The sequence below is a fragment of the Phoenix dactylifera genome, chromosome 8, assembly GCF_009389715.1.
Source record: "Phoenix dactylifera cultivar Barhee BC4 chromosome 8, palm_55x_up_171113_PBpolish2nd_filt_p, whole genome shotgun sequence".
Lineage (NCBI taxonomy): Eukaryota > Viridiplantae > Streptophyta > Magnoliopsida > Arecales > Arecaceae > Phoenix > Phoenix dactylifera.
Window position 1 is genome coordinate 20,953,630 of NC_052399.1, and position 21,658 is coordinate 20,975,287.

The following is a 21,658-nucleotide window of genomic DNA, read 5'->3' on the forward strand; positions in this document are numbered from 1 at the left end:
TTGGGTGGGCCGGCCTATAAGCAAGGGCAGCCCAACGCCAGAAAAAGGGGGAGAGAAGACTCCCGATCGTCTCTCCCTCCCCTGCTTTGAATCTCTTTCCCCTCCTTCCGAATCCACCAGAAGGAGAGACTTAGGGTGATCAAACCCTACCATATTTGGGTCAATGCCACAAAAGACCTCCTCCCTCTCTTCCTAGGGCATCAACCGAGAGCCCTTCCATACACACACACAAAAAAAAAGGGGGAAAAGAGGGAGATTGGAGTTCTAAGCTTGCCGCGGGAGGGATCGGAGCATTCGCCATCGATCCGGTCGAGAGGATCTCGCCGGAGGCAAGGGGAGTCGTCCCTTCTTTTTCTTCGGTCTCCAAGTCCTTGTTCCTCTTGAATCCGGCCGGCGAGCCATTGGATTTGGAGACCAAGGAGTCCCCGGTTACTTGTTCCTCCTCCCGTCGGCGGCTCATCGCCGGGGGTGGTGCGTGGCTTGCTGCCGCCGGGCGGCGCATGGCCGGCACCACGTTGGGGCCGTCGACCGCTGGGGTCGTCGGCCACGTGGCTGCTGCCACCGCCCACAGGGATGAAATAGAAAGGAGAGAGGGAGAGAGGGAGGAAGAGCCACTCCGTTCTCTCCTCTTTCTTTGCCCTTCTCTTCTCTCTCTAGTTTATCTCTCTAGTTGGGGTTTTCTCTCTAAACTTAGATTTGGGGAGATCATTGTTTTGAGGGGTCCTAGGTTGTATCTTGGGTAAATTTTAATATTGACTTGGTGCTGTAGGGGAACAATTTGTTGGACGAGAGAACGCTGAGCAGGATTTTGCGCATCCCAGTTCATAGATCGCCGTGAGAGATTGATTAAATGAACATTGACTTTGGGCCGTCTCATTATTATTGATTTGCCCGTCACAGGCTCTAAGTGTGACAATGTTGGTTTGCTTGTCACAGGCTCTAAGTGTGACAATATTGGTTTGCCCTGTCATAGACTCTAAGTGTGATAATGTTGGTTTGCCTGTCACAGGCTCTAAGTGTGACAATGTTGGTTTTGCCCGTCACAGGCTCTAAGTGTGACACTATTGGTTTGCCCCGTCACGAGCTAGAAACGTGATCGGAATTTGGCCCAAAGTCGGAAAGATAATTGATCCGGATCAAGTTAATATAGAATGAAAAGAAAAAGCATTGAACACAGTAATGAATATTTATGAGCTATCATATGCTATATCATTCTTGTATGGCTGGACTTTCATTGATGTTTGACGTACATACTTATATTGATTATTTGAGTCTTTTGATAGCTGGTTTATGATTTCATGAAATGTGCATCGATTTGTCGTAGTTTTCAAATTCATATTACTATTGTGATGGTATGGATGTGTAGGGGTTCTTACTGGGCTGTAAAGCTCGCCCCCCTTCTTCTTTCTCCTTTCAAAGTTGCAGGATGCATGCATGGATGGGTTGAGCGTCGAGCGCAAGTTTCAGAGTTATTAGCTAGCTAGTTAGTTTATCTTTCTTTGATGATGATGAGCATTTAAAGATTTTGTAATTGAACCAATTTGATTATCTGGACATGTTGGATTTGTCTATTTGAATTAATTAATTAATTATGGATTTATTAGATTTTTGTTCATCTTAGGCCTTGCATGATCTTTAGGGCACTGCTCTAGGGCTCATGCGGCGGTCGCGTACCGGACCTAGGTGCTGGGTTTGGGCGTTACACATCCAACATTTCACTAGATGCTATACCTAAACTTGGGCAAATGACCTAATGGGTTGGGTTTAGCCGTTTAGGTTATGTTAACCCAAAGCCAGCTGGAATAACTTCAAGATTAGGGATGCCGGATGCATTCGATTTGCCCTTGTAAGACTTTCAAAACCAAAGAAGCCAATTCAACACTTTGACTTCGAGAGAAGTCCAAACTCTTCAAAACAGGTTGACCAACAAGCTCAAAAGCTCCTCCTGCTGTACCACCTTACCTTGCATGGTTGCATGGATTCAACTGACCTACCAACCAATGCAAACTTCTCAATCCGCTTGCCGTTCGAGTCACCAACTAATGTCGAAATCACAAGTTCCATCCAATTCCACCCAGTTGCTAAATAACTGGCAGAAGGAACTAGGTTGGTTAGCAACAAAATAGATGTAATTTTTCTTAAATGATGTTCTCAATCCTGCAGCCAAATAAAGTTTTCGAAATGCATTGGACATTTGCCATTGGCAATTTAGATGTAATTTATCTTGCATAGCTTAAAATAACCTATGAAAGAATGGACATGTGCTTGCCTTAGTGGAAAGATCCTCATGCACATGACCAAAGAATTTGTTAATATTTTTTTTTTATAAATAACAAAAAACCAAAGTGATCTTGAAGGCCCCATGTTCATGTTCTATTAAAAGATGCATTTAAACGAGGTAAATTATTTTTGAATCTAATAGAAAGAGTTAATGACTATTAGCTATTGTTTGATGAGAATGATTTTTCTTTTTAATAGAAAATATGATCTTTATTGTTTAAAAGGGAGAATCTGTCAGATCCATTGACAAAATATTTTCAACGAAAATGTTGGATCTTCAATTGAAGTTTGAAAATCTTCAGCATATTGCTCAATCATCTGTGTCAAATAATATTGCAGTTGAAGCAAGATCATCACCATATCAAAACATAAAGATAAGAACTGAATTGTTTCATTGTGCTTCGGTGAGCATCTCTGAAATTAGAATAAACTTTAACTGCTGCTGTGTATATCCTCTTGGAGATGAAATGATTTAGCCTTTCCTTTTCATATTAAAGCCTTAATTACGCCAACTTGGTGTGCATTAAGATTGAATTTGAGTTGCGGGCGGATAGTCACAAATCGGCAAAAAGTCCGAAGCTTGCATGGACCTCAAGAACCATTTTTGCACTAAATAAAACACTGTCATGCATCGGCATGCACACAGTTACAAGCCTGCAGATGCGTCGATGATGATAAATTGCTTAATCATTATTAAAAAATGTTATAGTAAGTGGATAAATGCGAACAACATATATGAGGCAGAGTTCCTCCAAAGAATTATTGGGAATGATACAAAAAAAAAAAAAAAAAAAAATCCAGCTTTTGTCATGGAGACTTCACAAATATGATCTTTTCCGACTGCTACAAGCATCCAAGAGACCAAAGTTCTTCATAGCCCAGAATGAAAAAGCCATCAATGAACGAGGTAGGAAACAAAGTAGAGCCACAAGCATAAGCGCATAAGCTATCCCTTGGTCTATCGCCTTGCTGTCACTCGTCTGAGATGGTCCCATGGTTTGGCCATGGGCAAGCTGCATAAGCCCCGACAGGAAGAAGGCAACAAAGAGCAATGCATAAACTCTCACAGAACTCATCTCCTACTTGATGCAAACAAGAACAGCTTTAATGGAAAGGTACTAGATTTAACGCGTGGAAGCTAAGAGAAAAGGCTGGAAGGAGAGATGGAAGTTAATGGGAAAAGAAAATGTGGACGAAATTGGAGGATTGATGGAAGAGAGCTTTGATGGGCGCTTGTTTAAATAGAGTTCAGCAATGGTAACTGTTTAGCTTCTCGGCCGCCTGGTTTGAGGCGATCAAAGGAGACTTAGGAGAGGAAGGTTGTCAAAATTTTTGTTTGGTCTGTGTCGGATGAGAACGGGGTCCATCGGAATCCCATTAACCTTAGTAACGGTCAACTCTGAATCATCCGTGGGCACCATGTGGACTAATTGGACGCGGTCCATTCAAAACCATTTCAGAGCAAAATTATTGCGGGGGCTTGAATTCGCAAATTGCAAACAGTTTGGCCATTAAGCAACACAATTTTGGTATGGATACACCTACTTGCATGAGATAATGGCGTATGAAATATTTCAAAGGTGCATTATGTGAGGATCTATGTGGGCTTATATTTAGTCTTACAACGGTTATTCGTCAGAAAATTGTTTGGATATTTATACAAAATTGAGAAATTCAAAAAATACTTCCTAGCTATTTTGAGTTGTTATAGATAATATTAGATCTGATCCAGCACAGACTTATTAAGGCTAACCATAAGCCGATCTATGTATGCTTATGATTAGATTTGAACGAATTTAAATTTTGGACTAATTTTTTTGAGTGAGATCATTATGGGTTGTTACACATCACATGGGAGGGAGAAGAGGTTATCCAAAATACATATCACTAATGAACATAGGTGTTCCAAATCGCTCTCATGAGGCGAACTCAAGAACGGACTCCTACTTCGAGATATTTGGATTATGGTGAGTGACGAAGTGGCCTTTCAGACTAGGCAGTATATTTAGGGAGAGCAATAGAGTTGCGATTGGGGTGGCTCTTCTGTGGTCTCACTTCAAAAGGCATTTTGTGGGATAGAGAGGAGGATTGTCGGAAATATTTTGAGATTTATTATTTTCTGGCTTTTAATTCGAACAGTATGAAGTGTCCATTGCGCACGACAAAAAAAAAAAAAAAAAAAAAAACCTCGAGAACGGAGACTCCCTTGTGCAAAAGATCGGGCCACGCCAAATTTTCGTACTAATAATCTATAGTATAAACATGGAAGAGGAGTCTAGCGCCCCTCAGATAGTGACACGTGTCTCTTCCTCTGGTTCCACCACGTGTCCTCTTTAAATAGCCTCGGATGTGCCACGAGGTACATTACGGTCCGCAGAGACGCAGGTCAAAAAAAGGACACGTGGGAGATCGGACTCCCAGACGGCCAGACCCGAAGAGTGGGGATCCAAATTTTTTGCAACATTTGAGAGCCACTCCCGCATTCCGGCAAACACTTTGGTCCGAACCGAACCTAATCTTGCAGACCGGACCGCAGGCCTGAGAAGCCGAGCCCGACCGCGGGATCAGTTTTCGGACTTCACGGCCGGGTAAGAAATCGGGCCGAGTCGGGGCTCAACAGTACACTTTCTCGGCCCGACTCGACCCGGCCTTACATAAAAATATATAAGTAATATGTTTTTCCTTTTTCTCCTTAAATATAACAAACAAAAAATCTCCTCACAGCGTCGCTCGCCCCAAACGGCACCACTCTTGCGGTCCTCCTCCTCCTCCGCCGCCCGATCGATCGATCGATCTCGATCCCGTCACCAGGTTCTTTTTCGTCTCCAAAATCCTCCTTGTTCTGAGGATCCGGTCTTTTGGCTCCGGCACTCCGAGATCCCGATCAGGGTTCCAAGGGTTTCTTTCTTAGATCTGTGGGGAATCTTGGAATGCCCTCCATCGAATGGTGGCAGCCAAGCCAGTTTTCCGATCCCTTCTTCGTATCGGGAAATCTGTAGGGTTTCGATAACGGAGGCCATCCAAAAGTTGGGGCGGGTTCTTGGGGGATGGCCTAGAAAAGAGTAATTGGGGCTTGCCTCTGATTCTTGTTCTAACTCTAGTTTCTTTCCTTGTCGGTAGGTGTTTCTTGATTGATTGGCGATGGCCGGTCGAGCTCAGATTCGAAGCAATAACTCGGCCCTTATTGCTATGATTGCTGACGAGGTATGTTGATGGTTCTTTGATGCCAAGAGCATGAACTCGGTCTATTTTATGTCTCCAAAGAGCTAATGATCAAAGAAACAGGGTTTTGTGGCGCCGATCAGAAGAAGAATTTAGGCATCCTGTTGTGTCTTTGTTTCATTCTTGTAACTATTATTCTCTTCTTTCTTCCCCCTCCGTGAATCTTTAATCCTGTGCAAAATTTTGTTATGAGATCATGTTAATCGGACTTAATAGGCTCCAAAGCGCCCACACATCATCTGTTATTTATCAAGTGTTTGGCTATCTCTTTAATTCTAGAGATAGTTGATGTTTTATTAGCTAAGAGGCATGAATACTTCAAATCACATGTCGTGTCTGTATATCTGATATTCTTTGGAATACTTCTCATATCTGTGACTTATACTTGTACTAAGTATCTTATTTTTTTAAAATTAGAAAACCTCTGGATACTTCCAGATATATTTTAGATACTTTTCTGATTCCTCCAAAATAATAAGAGGGGACAATGTTGTAGTTTAAGGGTGTTAATTTTAAAAATATGAGGTATGGATTATGATTTATGGAATAATGACTAAATGATCAAGGCTATAAAAAATTAATGCTTACCATATAACGCATGGACTGTATTATTTGATAGTCTACTCTACTTTATGGATTTTTTTATATACATAAATAGGTAATAGGTATTTGTGCACATGTATATGTGCATGTATGTACTTTATGGATTCTTTTTTAAGATTTATCATATCAGCATATTCTGTATCCATATCCATGCTTTGTAGCTTATTAGATATGTACTTCGAACAACTAATGTAAGAAGAAAAGAAGAGAGAGAGAGAGAGGACAAGCATTCTTTTAGGACTCTGAAATGTGGAAATTAATCTTGTCCGAAAAGATTGTGAACTTTCTTTATTTATTTCATTAACCATTCTTATGATGTAGCTTAGAAGGAAAACATCAAATGAAAATGATGAAATTAGTTTTTATTTTAGAAAAAAAAAGGTGCATTTAGACTTCCTTTGAAGATAACCTGTTAAGAGGGGAATTGAATGGTGAATCTGAACCAAATATGATGCACAAAAAAGTTAAAATTGTGAAATGCCAAAAATTGGATATTAAATAAGATTCTGATGATCTTAAAATTTTTAAGAGGCTTAGCGAGACTAACTTATGGCTTAGAATATCAAGAGAGAGTATGTGCAAACATCCATGAGTAAATAAGGAGCAGGAGAGGAAAAACTAAGGATGTTTCACACTATGCAAGCTATATGCAAGGAAAATGCAATTTTGACAGAATTCCAACAATTGATGATTGAGAGCATTGCTCAAGGGAGTTACTTTAGTAGGGAACCATACTTAAAGGATGTAGACATTGTAAATCATGTCCTGTAGGAAGTCATGTTAAATGACATGCATGCTTATGTCTGCTTACATATGTTATGATATTGTTTTTGTGTGCTGTGTTCAAAATCAACAATCTGTATCCATTCCATTCTTGGATGAGTTTAATCACATTAACTGTTCTGCAAGACCACATTACATCCATTTCCCTGCAGTTCTATCATAAGACCTAGCTCTTCAAAGCTGAGCATATGAACTTTAACCAAGTCTCCTGGATACAGTCACCATAGATATGAATCTATATGCAGCTGTTATATTTCGTCTGAGATAGCATTTCTGGTCTTACTCTATGCATCAGAAGTTGTATAATCTGTGCGGCATAATGTGCAAAGGACTGCTGCTACTCTATGCAAAAGATTTTCTAAGAGCATGCTGAAATATTTGTTTCAGTTGTTGAGCTGCTGATATGATCTGTTGACTAGAGATGTATATCTGAAAATGGACTCTCTTGTTGTTATAGGACACTGTAACTGGTTTTTTGCTTGCTGGAGTTGGCAATGTTGATCTGAGAAGAAGACAAACTACCTCATCGTGGACTCAAGTATGCTAATATGCTTGCTAGTTATTGTATTCGGCTAGCTTTCGGTTATGGTCTCTCGTTTCCTGTCAAGTTGAATTTCATTTAATTCCTGTCTTGAGACAGTACGTTGCTCAATGTCAAGCAATTTAAGTGTCTAGCCATGCGTACATGTAAGTCATAAGGGCACAAGTTGACCAGTAAGCTTGGGCTGCATTTCTAGTTGTTCTTATGATAATTCCCTTCCACCTTTACATCTTTGCATTCATCCCAGATGTTAAAATTTGTCTATGTGCTAATGCTAACTCGATGCAGTTTGTCACCCTTTTTTTCTAACAATTTACATCTGATGGTCCTTCTTTTTGAAAAAAGTTTTGTTGCACTAATTATTGCATGATTCGTAATCATGTAAGATATATTGTGGACAATATGCTTTTTGTACTTGTTTCTTTTTCATATGAATCTGGCTTTCATAGTATCAAATGTTCTATCTTTAGGTTTAATGAGACAACTCCAAAGCCCAGACTCGAATAAATAATCTTTCTGATGCTCATCTAAGGATAACATTTGCTTGAATGATTAATAGCAACTTTCTTTCTGTTTATCAGAAACGACTGTGAAAACAATCGAGGATGCTTTTAAAGAGTTTACCACCAAAGAAGACATTGCCATAGTGCTGATCAGCCAATATGTAAGCTTTCATATTTGAGCACTTTATTAGTTGGTGTATGATTTTCTTTTTCTTCTAGTCACTATTGAACTTTGTTCGCCTGACATGATTTTTGGTTAGCCTAGTACATTTTGTTAATATATCATTCTATATGATGCAGTAAAAGCACGAAACTGAGTAGTGTTTGGAAGTTAATGATCAAACTTGTGCATGCCACTATATTATTAAACACATCTTCGGCTGGCAGACTTAGAGTTGCCTTAAATTCTTGCATGTGAAATTTTTGCTTGTGTCAACTCAATGTCAACTCAACTTAACTTACCTTAGCTCAGCAGGAAATTGTGTACTGCACAAAAAATTTGTACATACGAATCAACACTAGCAGAGGAGAGACGCGGGGGGGGGGGGGGGGGGGGGGGGGTGGGGCAGTTGCCCCACTGAAAATTTGCAATTTCTCATATAAAAAAGAATTTTATGGAAGATTCTGATATTGCCGTCGCTAATCTTAGAAGAGCAAGCCTAAAGAGTTTCCACTTCTACATTCTTTCTTGATATTTGCTCCCTCGAATTTTTAAATTACCCTGTAAATCATAAATATGGAAAGTCGACGACTGAAGGACTTCAATTGTCACTGTTAAAATAGGAAAAGAACTAAACATGCAACAATATCAAGAGGAGTAGCAACCATGCATCCTTTTTACCCCACATTTAAGTATATGTTTTATCTTTAAGAAAAAGGAATGACACCTGAGATCTACTCGTCTCTCCATCTTTTGTAGGGGATATGATCTTTTCTTTTTTAAAATTTCTTCAATAATTTACTATGACACATTAATGTATTTCTTAACAACTTTGCGTAGCATCATTCGATTACAATTTGGTTGCAACTTGGATTAACGGTTTGAACATTATCCCTTTTTTCTTCTTTTTGTTTGTCATCGTTCTCATCTATTATCTATTTTTATTGATAACTTGCCTATTTAAGCAAACACCACTTTATACGTAGCTTTGGGATTTAGTAGTTATTTGCAAATCAGGTTTGCACTTTTCTGCCAATAATGACAATAATCCTATATTCTTGGTGCCTTTATTTTAGTGAAAAATAAACTGAGAGTTTATGATTATAATGGTCCATTTATTAGGTTTCTACTAAAATGGTCTGTCTTATCATTTTAATACTTTAATAAGTGAAATGTTTGATGGATGTTGTGCCCCTCAAACAAGATCTTGGCTCTGCCGCTGCAAATCAAATTTACTCTACCGTTGGATTTGGCTGAACTTATTTTACTGCATAGGCCTGGACTTTCATGGACCCGAACTTTGTTTAGATCTTATCTCTAATTTTTGTTGACGTAATTTTTCCATTATATCATCTCAACTTGTTGAGCAACTGTTCAGACCATAAAACAGCTGAGAACTGGTTATCCTTTCCAGAAGTCACTGGCGTTTCAGTGCTAAAATAAAACATCTGTGGCGCCACTGACAAGTTTCTGTCTTTCTTGTTTTTGCTTTGCTTCAGGTTGCAAATACGGTCAGATTTCTCGTGGATAGCTACAACAAACCTATTCCTGCAATTTTAGAGATTCCTTCAAAAGATCATCCGTATGACCCAACACATGATTCTGTTCTTTCCGTGTGCGGTACTTGTTCGGCATCGGAGTCAGTGGCATCAGGAAGGCGCTGAAACGTCTATTTTGCATGATTTTTCTTTGATACTTATGATCGGATTTTTTTTATATATATTTAAACAATCATATGAATCCCCCTTTCTTCCATGAAGAAATAGCGTATTGCCTACAATTGGAGCTGATTCTAGCAGCGTTTAAATAAAAATCTTGTCCTTGATGCTCAAAAACCAATTGGAACGAGCAGTGCTGAAGGTTTTAGTTTGATGCTTGATATCTTTTATTGTCTATCATTCTCTCATGAACTGGACCGTCCATGTAAGCTTAGAATCATTGTCGGATTTGGTTCTTAACTGTTCCGGTGTGTTTCTCGTTCACCACCTCAGCCTCGATGGGCCAAGCTGCTGGTAAAAGTAAGAGCCAAGGAGCCGTTGCAGTTAAGCCAAGGGGCAGATCACAACTGACGTCCCGAAGCAGGAATTCATAAATTTGCGGCGGCGGTGTTGCGGGCATTCTGCACCATGGGGTGTCTCCGTTTTCTGCCACCAACAATAACAGTCTCAGAAAGGAGGACGATGGTGCGGCGGTTCTATAAATTTGAGGTGACAAAAGCAGCCTGATAGCCAGATAGGAAAATTTCTTTTGGTCTCCTTATGTTCCCCGATCTTTCGTCGGTGAAGAATCAAGCCACGCTATGACTGAAAGTAAGAAGGCAAGATATTTGCCGAATACCCTTGTTATTAATAAGATTACTGCTAGTGCGTTATGTGGCAAACCGCCTCTTTTCAGTGGTTCAACAAAATTTTAGTTTAGGTATGCGTGAGAGGACTGAGTATGAAGGCATTTTGGACTTTTAATCAAAAAATGCGCTTTGGTGAAAAAACAAGTGTTAATAATACTATTGAAGAAAATACTGCTACTAAAGATCAAAAGAAGTATTTTCAGCAGAAGCTTTATGACCATGCTTCTTTTTTTTTTGTAAATATATGACCATGCTTCTCGCTGTACCTTAATTTGACTGTTAATAACGACGAATCCAAATCTCTAACGCTATCCCTTGTCATGGTCGCTCACAAAAACCAGCCAATCTCCATCTGTCCAGTATGGAGACTGAATGGTTTTGGTTGAGCTGCTGTCGGTTTTATCGGGCACAACGTCGACGGCCGCCCTCCGCTATCCATCACCACCGCCTACTGCCACCGGACCAACATGATCACATCCATCAATCCACCTTTTATTCTCCAATTTTGCCAAGAAAGAGGAAGAGAAAAAAAAAAAAAAAGATAGAGGGAGCGCTCATCCCTCTTTCTCTCTCTTATTTTGTATCTCCTTTTTTTATCTCTTCTTCTTATTTCTCTCTCTAAATAGACCATGGTTCTCAATATGGGGTTTTGTTTACCTATTTTATGGATTTGAGTTGACCACGCAAAGAGGCCTTGAATTGCCCAGGTGTCCAGGCCAGCCTATCGACCAACCACCCTAGCCTTATAGAGTATGCTTGAGACCCACAAATGATGAACCATGTTAGAAAAAAAATATTTATTAGAGTGTTCCCATATATATATATATATATATATATATATAATGCTCTTTTTTATTTTCTGTGGCCGAATAGGGTGATACTCGCGTTCAATTGTACACGAATCCCAGCCCACTCGCTGGCAGCTAGAGGTCTGGCTCCAGCTAAGGAACGATGCAAGAAAGAGGTTAAGGCCCTCGCGACGAATGTCGGTGGTGGTTGAGAAAAAGAAAAAAGAGGCAAAAACAAGGGATCCCTTATTTTGGTCGATTTTGCGGCTTGGCGATCGAGATTTTGAAAAAAGATTGGAGTGTTACCTCAGCACCGGAGGCGGTCGATGACCCTATTTTCTGACGAGCAATTGTAGACTCAATGGGAAAAAGAGAGAGGAGAGGGAAAGAGAGGTATTGTTTGAGGTGGAGAGCTATGGAGTATGGGGCTCTCTCTTTATAGAGGAGCCCTAGGGTCTCACGAACCCTAGGACTCCTCATCCCAGCCGAAATTGCCAGAGTGGAGGAAGACTCCTCTTAGGGTTGCAACCCTAGGAGCTCTCGGTGGTATGTGAGCGAACGTATGGTTTATTGGTTTTGCCCCCTTTTTGGGCCGAGCTTGAGTCAATCAAATGGACCGGGCTCAGGGCCTTCACATCTAACATCTAAATATTAATTTATAACCAGCAGCTGCTGACAGCAGAAGAATGGCCGCTTGGATGTGTCCCAGATTCATCCTATCGAAATTATTATCATCCACTATTCTTAATACATGAGATATATTTATTATATTATTTTGTCATTTGTAATTTTAAATAGAAAGAAAAGAGAGGGGGGGTGGAAACGGGACCTTTAATTTAATTAATCCTACCACAAAGAGTTGAATATATAAAAAACGATTAAAAAGCGTCCGGAGTCTTCCCATTAGAGCGAAAAGCATCATTAATTGCTTTAGAAAAATATATATATATTTTTCTAAAAATCCATCCTGGACCATCCATGGTCCACCTTCTTATCACTTTACTCCATGGCTACTTTTATAGAACGTCGACATATGCCTTCCACTGGAAGGTAGGCATCTCATCAGGACCAAGATTTGCCCACGGCATGCCAATATAGTGGAGATAATTTGGGCCGGTCTGTGTTAAATTCGGCGCATACTGCGGGCTAACATAGTTTTGCTCAAAAATGACTCGGCTACAATAAATTGATTGGATCCAAAAATGTACTGATGCATGGAGGCTGCCATCCATTATTTTAAGACATTTGAAATATGCTAGATAGAGATGTCGCATTTCAAGCTCAAGTATGCTTTTAGAAAGGACCAATGAAAACTGGCAGGCTAATAGAATTGCAGATTGGATGGTTTTGTTTATGGTAAATTATTTTGAAAAAAATTTCTGAATTGTTAAGAGGGAGCTTAATATAGAATCTATTATTTTTTTTGACTTTTTTTGGATATATTTTATTAAATTTATATGGGTGATTCCGTTATAGCAAAAGAAATCGCCCGCTGTTTCATCCGGAAAGAATTCAAACGCTTGACCCACGGGAATGCGCAGATACCGCGCGCGCGCGCGCCCGGTTGACCCCAAGGAAAGCGTAAGATACCAGGCGCGCGCAAAAACCCACGCGAGCGCGTGGTCCTATAAATGCGAGGCTCGTGCTCGATCCTAAATAGGATTGCCATCGCAACAACGGGCAGCTAAAGAAAACGAAAAGAAGAGTAGGGCTCTGCCTCGTCTCCTTGCAATGGGAGTCCTCCAGCGGAAAGCGTCCGAGTGGAGCGGAGTGGCCGCCAGCGACGCCTTCGCTATCGACGAGACCCAACCTCTTCGAAACCCTCGGCGGTATCCAGCCCTTCGTCGACCTCTGCACCAATTTCTACACCAGGTTTCTCTTTCCGATCCTTTCTGTCCCCTTTCGTTTCCTTTCTCTCTCTGATTTGATCTTGGATTCGACCTAGGGTTTTCGATGACGAGGAGGAGTGGTTCCGGTCGATCTTTCGCTGACTCGGGGAAGGAGAACGCGTTCGGAACCTGTACGAGTTCTTGGTGCAGAGGAATGGGAGGTCCTGTTCTCTACTCCCAGAGGAAAGTAGAAGTCTGTCTTCTCTTACGATATGAGTTACGGTAGTCGGTAGATTGGAGGTTATTAGTGTTTCCCTTAGAGGCTCGTCCCATTTACATGACTGCAGTCCTTCTATGCTGGTTGACTTGTTCTTCAACTTGTCTTTTGTCCAGAATTTCCCTCTAAATTTCTCACCTTTCAGAGCCTGTTTGGGCTGAAAATCCTATAAAATTTTATAGAATTCTATAGAATTTTCAGCTCAATCATGCAAACAATACCCTTAATATTTTTTTTTCTACGTCTGTTCTCATGGATTTGTTTGGTAGCCTACTGCTGCACGATTTTTTTCATGTTGATGATATAATTTTTATTTTTTCTTATACGATAGATATGGGATAAATTATCCGTTTTTCCATTATTTTATTAATAATATGATATGCTTGGTGTAAAAGAGCAAACACCGACCGTCTGCACGAGCAGGATCTATCGTTGATGTCTCAAAGTTAAAATGGTAACAGTGAACTATAGCAGTTTTTCTTTCTCCTCTCCTCAAATTGGATTGCATTGTGGTTGCGTACAACTGCAGTTTGCAATATCAAATTCTTGTTTAGTAGCATTTGGAATTTTAAGCCGATGCCCGTGCAGAAATCTCTATTCTGCTTAATTTTAACTTTTCGTCCTTGATGAAAACTTTAACGGAAAGAAAGTTCTTTTGTGCCAATTCCCTGTACTAGAGGCTTAGATTTTTGTCACCACACCCATTTTATCTTCAATTTTCCTTCGGTAGGTGACAGTAATTATCTGTGTGTTCGACTCAAGTCACCATTTCAACAAAGCTCCCTCCACCATCCTCTCCACCTTCTACCTTTGTAGGGATCTATGTTTCCTTGAAGCTTTATTATTATTTGATATTTTTGGATGTGTAACATAGTGAAATTATTAATCTAGTGTGAGGAAAGGAGATAGGGATCTTTATCTTCTGAAGAAAAAAAGAAAAGAGAGTGTATCCAGTTGATCATAGTATTATAGAATCTCATATTGAAGGAGAAGAAATACAATATTGATATGGTGAAGAAGGTGAAGGAAGAGAAAACTAGGATGGGAAGAAACACTGCAAATGAACGTTGAAGATGGGATCTGGACCCAGGTCACCAGTACCAACCCTGCATACCAATGTTGTTGGGTTACAACTTATTCAAAAATATCCTGCTAACCAAAATCTTACATACTGTGTGCTCCTGTTGCAGGCCATCCTGCACTGATTGGAAGACATCGGCCATTTCCAGTCACGCATCAGGCAGCAGAGAGGTGGTTGCACCACATGCAGCAGCTTTAGACACCACCTCAAGCATGACCCAGATCCAAACTCAAAATGATGAATTTTTTCAGGCACTTACCTGTCCACTTGGATTTCTTCTGAGATGATTAATTTGCTGGATCAGCATATACCATTTGGTATGTTTTACACCTCTTTTTTTCCCAGGCACACAGCATACTTCCTTGTTGCTGGGAATGAGATGACAAGGCAAGGGCAAGGAGTCCCTGCAAACATGCAACAAGCAAACCAGCTGCCGGTGTAATTTCTTTGTTTTTTTTCCCTTTTAATCTTGTTTGTAGACTTAATGCGATGATATCCTATATATGTGTACGATTCCAACCATCAACATTTCAGTCTCACAGAAATTATGTATGCACATCTTTGGGAAAAAAAACATCTAAAATATATATTTGATTTATGCTTCCTGCCTGGTTGCTTCTTCTCTAATTATATTTTTGTCTGAGAGCTAATATTGTTTTCATGAGGTACAATATTATCATGCATCGATCATGTACCAAATCTTGGCATGACACAAATATGACCACCATGCTGCATGTCACCATTATTTGGCCATGTTCCGGTGGTGATTCTGTTGTTGATGTTCTGTACTGCGGAACATTAATTGTTGTCGTCTTAGCGAAGGAAATCCTGCAAGTTTAGCTTTCTGAGCTAGCTATATGTCCAAAATGAATTGCACCTCAGCCATTCGTTATATTGTAGATGTCAATCTGTTTTGTGTTGTCATTCCCTCTTAATAGATCCTTTCTGCAGTAATCTTCAAATCTTGGTGCCTTGACTACCTTCTTTCTTTGGAGGTAAGCTGTCTAGCTCTCCCTCCTGTTTGCACAGGCCAAAATCAGAGGACATACTCTTGATAGCTCAACTATATGCGCGCACCATGTTGGTGTGCTGAGAGAATTTGATTGGGCTAAGACAGTTTTGGTTAAAATAGTTGCTGTTTCAACTCAAGGATTAAATGGTTATAGTGTAACTTCGCAAGCAGGCTGTCAACTCAACAATTAAATTAAGCTATTAGTAGTGTAACTTCACAAGCAGGGCATAAGGGGCTGTATTTGGTATGATGGTCTGAGATTGAACTCCATGTTGGGATGACATAAAAGAAAATAAGAGAGCATGTGCAAGTTAGCTGGCTGAGCTTTAGCCATGAGGATCTACTCCAACATGCAAGCCTCTACTGGTGCTAGATCAGAGTGTGGCATGGGACATGGCATGTTAATGAGGTTCCAGTCTCAAGCTACCTATTTGGGTTATAAAGTTAGCCTTTTTCCTTGCAACCCACACAAACACAAAAGCTTTCTAGGTTGGGCTAAAACTGATAGAGAACCTCAATTCGCCTATATCTCTCACCCATTCGTTAGCAAGGGTTAGGGCTTGAGTTTACATTCTAAGGCCTAGAAATATAGAGCTTGCTCTTGCTTGGCGAAAGTGGATTAGTGGGCAAATTCTAGGCCTACAAATAAGATAGTTACATCGAACCTTATGTAAACACCTCAAATTTAGGTCTAAATTAATAGGGTTTGCTAAACAAACTGTCGTTCACTTTCTGGATACTGCGAAGTTGGTGAGGCTAGCTAGTCATGGGCCAAAACTTAAAGATATGTTGGCTGCAAGAAAAATTGCTGAAAACCATTTTTTTTTTTTTGGAATCTAGTTTCTTAAATTGTTTATTTCATTAGAAAATAATAAATTTGGCAAGCTTATGACTAGTTCCTGAAGAAACTTTTGTTGTCCAAGGAAAAACCATATTTTTTCCTTATCATTTCTGTCTATTTCCTCGCAACCAAGTAAGCTTTATTCCTTGGGATTCGATTGCAGCTTACTCTTGCTTCTTAGGAACCCATTTGGATCAAACTCATCTCTATAAAATTGGACTGTAATTAGGCTACAGAAAATGATGGCAATAAGGGGTTGACAAGGTTGCTTACATCAAAACCACGATTTAGAAGGCACAACCTTGTGGTTAGCATGCACGGTAAGGGTACGTAATTTGTATTGTTGGTTCTGTACACTGCGGCCACCACTTCAGAAAATAAGAAGTGAATGAATTAACACTGGGTTGTGCCATGATACAATCAGCAGAAATATATTCTAGAGCATGCCATCACCACACCTACAGCTCAGAACTATAATTAAGAAATCATTAATGGAATATTAGAACTGTGTGTTACGTATACCTATTCCAAGACCTACGTTTCTTGGCAATCTCAGCTGACAAAATATTGATACAAATACTACTGAAAGCGAAGCTCATTCTATCGCAGCCCCGCTTGTTTCCCGTTTGGAACACGCCAAAGCCAAGGAGTTAGACATACGTGAGAAGGAGAAATCCTACTTCTTTTTCGGTTTTTGGGCTACAAAATCGGGGTAGCCCTCCCGAGAAACAAGCCATTTGAGTCCCTTAAATTTGGGCAAAGCAGCTCAACCTACAGTGGAAGTCCATCACCCTTGGAAGATTGGCATAAAGTTTAGCCTCACAAGCACCGTCTTCAAGTGTAATAAGGAGAGCACAGGGGGATGAATTTCTTGCTTATCGGAGCATCACAACCTGATGGACATCAAAGACAGAGCAATCGAATACTCTACAGTAGGTTTCTAGTTGATGACCTACCAGTTGTAAATCCCCATTTGCATATGATTGTAGCTGGGCAGCAGCATAACATGTTGGCATGCAGATGTACGTGTACTTACCAATAGAATACAGAGAGGTCAATATGTATAATTAATTTTGGGGTGTTTTTTGATACTAAGGGAGGCAAAACCCCACTCAGGTCTTATTAAAAGAATTTAGTAATTATAGAAAAGATGAGTTACAGGAAGTAGAAAGTATGTCAGATCGGAACTACAAGTGTTAGTTGTAACCAAACAAACTCATGAGAAAGCAAAGAAGATAATAATCTATTAGCTGTGTATAAGTCAAACAGAAACAAAAAGAAAGAATTGTGTCATCTTTTGAAGAGCAGACCAGCCAGCCAATTTAGCAAATTAAGAAGATCTTTCTGATTGTTAGAGTATAGATCAATTCCTTAAACAGATGCATTACCTTCCCAAAATACCTTTTGTTTTGTTGAGCTTTTGTAAAGAAACATCCTAGCCGGAGCCTGCAGATTAATTTTGGGTGTTGAACTAAGTTAGCTAGAGTCTGCAGTCATTTTTGAATAACCTACAAGCACGCCGATCATCAGAATGTTATTCTTTTAATGGTAGATGTGGAAGCTTTTTCCAGCTGCTCTTGTTAATCTTTTTTTAGATCGAGGGGCGGCTTCTCCCCTTTCTTCATCCTATCTCATCATGTGCTCCATTTGCTATGCTTTGTTGAGATCATCCGCTATAAGAAAAGAAAAGGTTTCGGCTGCCCACGGCAATATAAGCGCCCTCTTTGCTACGGCATTGACATAGTGCGAGTCTGAGAGAAGTTTTGCAGCGAAGACATTTAATTGATGTTCAAAGAAATTCAGTTTAGTTGTTATATATTTTATATTTATATACATATTCAAGGATGTGCTTATATTTAGTTATACATTTGTTTTTGTTAAAAAAATATATAAAATATGTATTATATTTCTTAATAAAAAATTATTTTATTTTATCTAAAAATTTAAATTTTTTTAAAAAATTGTTTTAATTTTTAGCTGGTAAAAATTAATTTTTTCATATTTTATATATTTTTTATAAAATATGATTGAAAATTTTTTTTATTATTTTTAAAAAATGTTTTCAACCAATTATAAGATATTTTTTATCTGGTTGACCCATTCTTTTTCCTTTCCTGGTGGTCCAATGAAACCGACTTTGAAAGTCTGTCCTAGGGAAGTCCATTTCCGAATGATGATGAATTGAGATAAAAGGCCATTAGGTGTGACATTTGTTTAATGCCTGTAATTGATATAAGCTAATTTTAAGCTGGGCTAGCACTTGCTAAAGGCGGCATGGCCTTTGTGTGTTTAAAGAAATATTACTCCCCCTCAGATCGGCCACCTTTCTAAAGGAGAGCATGATTGCTCAATCTCATCAGAAATAGTTCAGGCTAATTCATGGGTTAATTAACAGCAACCTTCTGGGACCGTTGTTGCACTGCACTGGATGAACCAGGAGAGAGAATTGAATCTGTAGGTTCACAAATTCTTATTAGGGGCTCTATTAAAGTGATGGAGGAATAGATTGATTGACGGGATTATATAATAATATTTGGTCTCTACTTGATCGATACGGGATGGACGCTATCGCAGAAAAAAAAAAAATTTGTTACCGTACTATATTGATGCTGTATTAGTATGACAGAGACAAGCAAAACTTGTTGTGTATATTTCAAATCAAGGACTTTTTTGTTGGGAACATTTTCAAAGTAAGGAACACATAGGTATGCCTCTTTGATTGATTGTGGCTGAGTCATCTTTCAAAAAAAATGCATGAGGCTATTATGCGATGATCTTGCGGTGCTCAAATGAAGCTGGCCGATCTGCCAATCTTTTTAGGTAGTAGGAATGCATGCCTAGCAAAACTTGTCGAACTTGTTGGCTGATCCCACATGATGTTTGATTGCTGATAAACAAAAAAACTATTTATTATCAAACCGAGTATACGTGACTTTTTTATTGGTCTACCTCAATCAATAATAAAGTATTTTTTTTCTTTTTTTCCAGGATAGATTTATATTTATCTCATTGTTCCTGTATGAATTGTTGGAGTTTTTAAATTTTTAAACCAATCTTATCCTTTAAATCTTAGTTAGTTTATTTTTATTTTTTATTTTTTGGGCAACACCTCTTTGTGAAAAGTTATGACTTTTCAGAAGAGAATAAATTTTAAAATATTATATATATATATGAGGCATCCGACAGTGTATTGGCTTCCAAGATTGAGATATTATTTTTTAATACTTTTAAGACTGGGACACTATTTTTCTTAAGTACCCTTTCTTTCAAGTTTCTACTTTTCTTTTTATTTTCTATAAAATTTAAAAAAAAATCATTCGGATTAAGCTTTTTAGCGATTGTACATGTTAAAGGAGCATCGAACTAAAGTATATAAAAAAATTTTAGCTTAGAAATGAGATTACCATGAACTTGTATATAAAAGGGTGATCACATTATTTAGAACAGTGTATATTACATACTTCGATTCAAATAAATTTTTTAACCTTTTAAAATTTATTTTAATAAATTATTTTTTAATGATATTATTTTTAAAATAATAAAACAGCAATATAATAATTTTTAGACCGTATTCCTCCACCATGAATATTATACTCCAGATAGCATCGTTAGCCAATAAAATATTTCAAAAACGTGGTTCACTACTCAATTTTTATTCCACATCTGGGTAAAAACTAAAAAGTCATTAGGGAGGAGGTAGGCGGCAGCGGCGGCTTCATGAACGCATTAAATGAGATTGGTCGTCTCTTTGAAGGAAGAAAATGAAAAAAAGAGATTGGTTGTCCATTCCCAGGACTTTCCATGTCCGAACACTGCACTTAAGTTTAAATGCCAAGAGTTCCCCTCCTCTGCATCCATTGAAGAGTCCACCTAAAACTAAGATTTGGTGAGGCTTATATATATGACGCTAAGTTTGTTTGAAAATCCCATCCTTTTCTCATTCATATAACATCCTGGTCATCAGATTAATCTAGGCATGTGCTCGAGTTGGTATTTTGTCCGCTTTTCTCAGGTCTAAAAAGGCTGCGGTTGTTGAACTTGTGTTCCATGGGATTAGAATCACAAACACTATAGATGTATACTCCAAAGAAACCTAGCTTTTGCTGTGTCCATAGTCAAATCTTCAAAGCACGTGATGTTTGGACTTTTGAAAGTGAGGATGCAAGAGCTCAGGGCGAGGAGAGGAAACCATGAGTTTTTTGAAGATATGGACATGGGAAAATGCCCAAGGTTTATCATCAAAAGAAAAATGCCAAAAGGTTTGGTATCTCACAGACGAGATAAGATCACCAGTTAATTAGTTCTATCTCTATCTAGCGGGTCTTCTTTTTTCCTTCCTTTCTTTTTAATGTGTTTTGTAATTTTTTTGTTGAGAACTTGGTATTCTGAGCTATTATAGTAACAGGGTTCGCAAAGAGAAAGGTGAAATCCTTGTCATTTTTAAAGAAGAGAAACCAGCTCATCCAAAGTGAGGGAACACAATCTGTATCTTCTAGTGACTGGAAGTTAAACAAATGAAGCCGTTTATTCGTCACTATAAATTTTCTTTTTGCCTATCTCAAGTCTCAACTATCCACACTAAATTTGTTCATCTGCATGCAGTTCCTCGTTCCCAATATATCCAAGCTCTATGATTTAAGTAAATCAGAACAGTTGGAGTATCGACAAGAAAAGATAAATAATTTGAACTTACGAAAGATAAAAACGGGGAAAAAGAAACTAGTAGTAAGTTGAAAACATATACAGACTCAAATTGAAGGTTATAATTCCAAAACGGCAGTCCCGTTTCTGGATTCTAACCATGTGTAGGAAGAGAGAGAGAAAGACACGCTTGGAGAGGCTCGAATGCGTGCAGCAATCGGTACTTTAGGATGTACACTTATAACATAACAATACTCATTCATCCACGCACTCTCTGAAATGGTCCTGAGGGGACGGCGAACCGTGCGGAGAAAGAGCGTGACAGGTTCTCCGGCTCGACGGACGCCGATCCTTCATCAAAGTTCTGGGCATATGTGCAGGGATCGTAAGGAACCTGCATCGGGGCGCCGAGTTAAAGATCCTCCGTTTCTCCTTGATGATCCTCCGCCACCAACCCCGCCACCTCGTGCCGGTGGCCCGGGCCGATGGGTACTCCAACTCATCGTCGACCTCCCGGCTGAACCCGGAGCCCCACCGGCGGCCGTTGCCAACGTAACAGGACCTCTGCCTCTCGAGCTCTGCTCTGTAGTCCATGGCCCTCAGCCCCTGCAAGGCTGGGCTCCATGGGGTTATGTCCGCATTTATAAGCAGGGGTTGGGCTGGTGATCACGGACGTGGCATAATGATGGATTTTTCCATGTTCCTCCACTATTTCTGGACCCATGATGAGAGCGATTGCTATTGGGCCAT

General features: G+C 39.4%; 2 pseudogenes; both read left to right on the top strand.

The window, feature by feature from the left end:
- The first annotated feature begins 4,977 nt into the window (after nucleotides 1–4,977).
- On the top strand, nucleotides 4,978–9,985 carry LOC103709746 (annotated as a pseudogene).
- Nucleotides 9,986–12,784: 2,799 nt separating this feature from the next.
- On the top strand, nucleotides 12,785–15,017 carry LOC103709745 (annotated as a pseudogene).
- The last annotated feature ends 6,641 nt before the right edge of the window (nucleotides 15,018–21,658 follow it).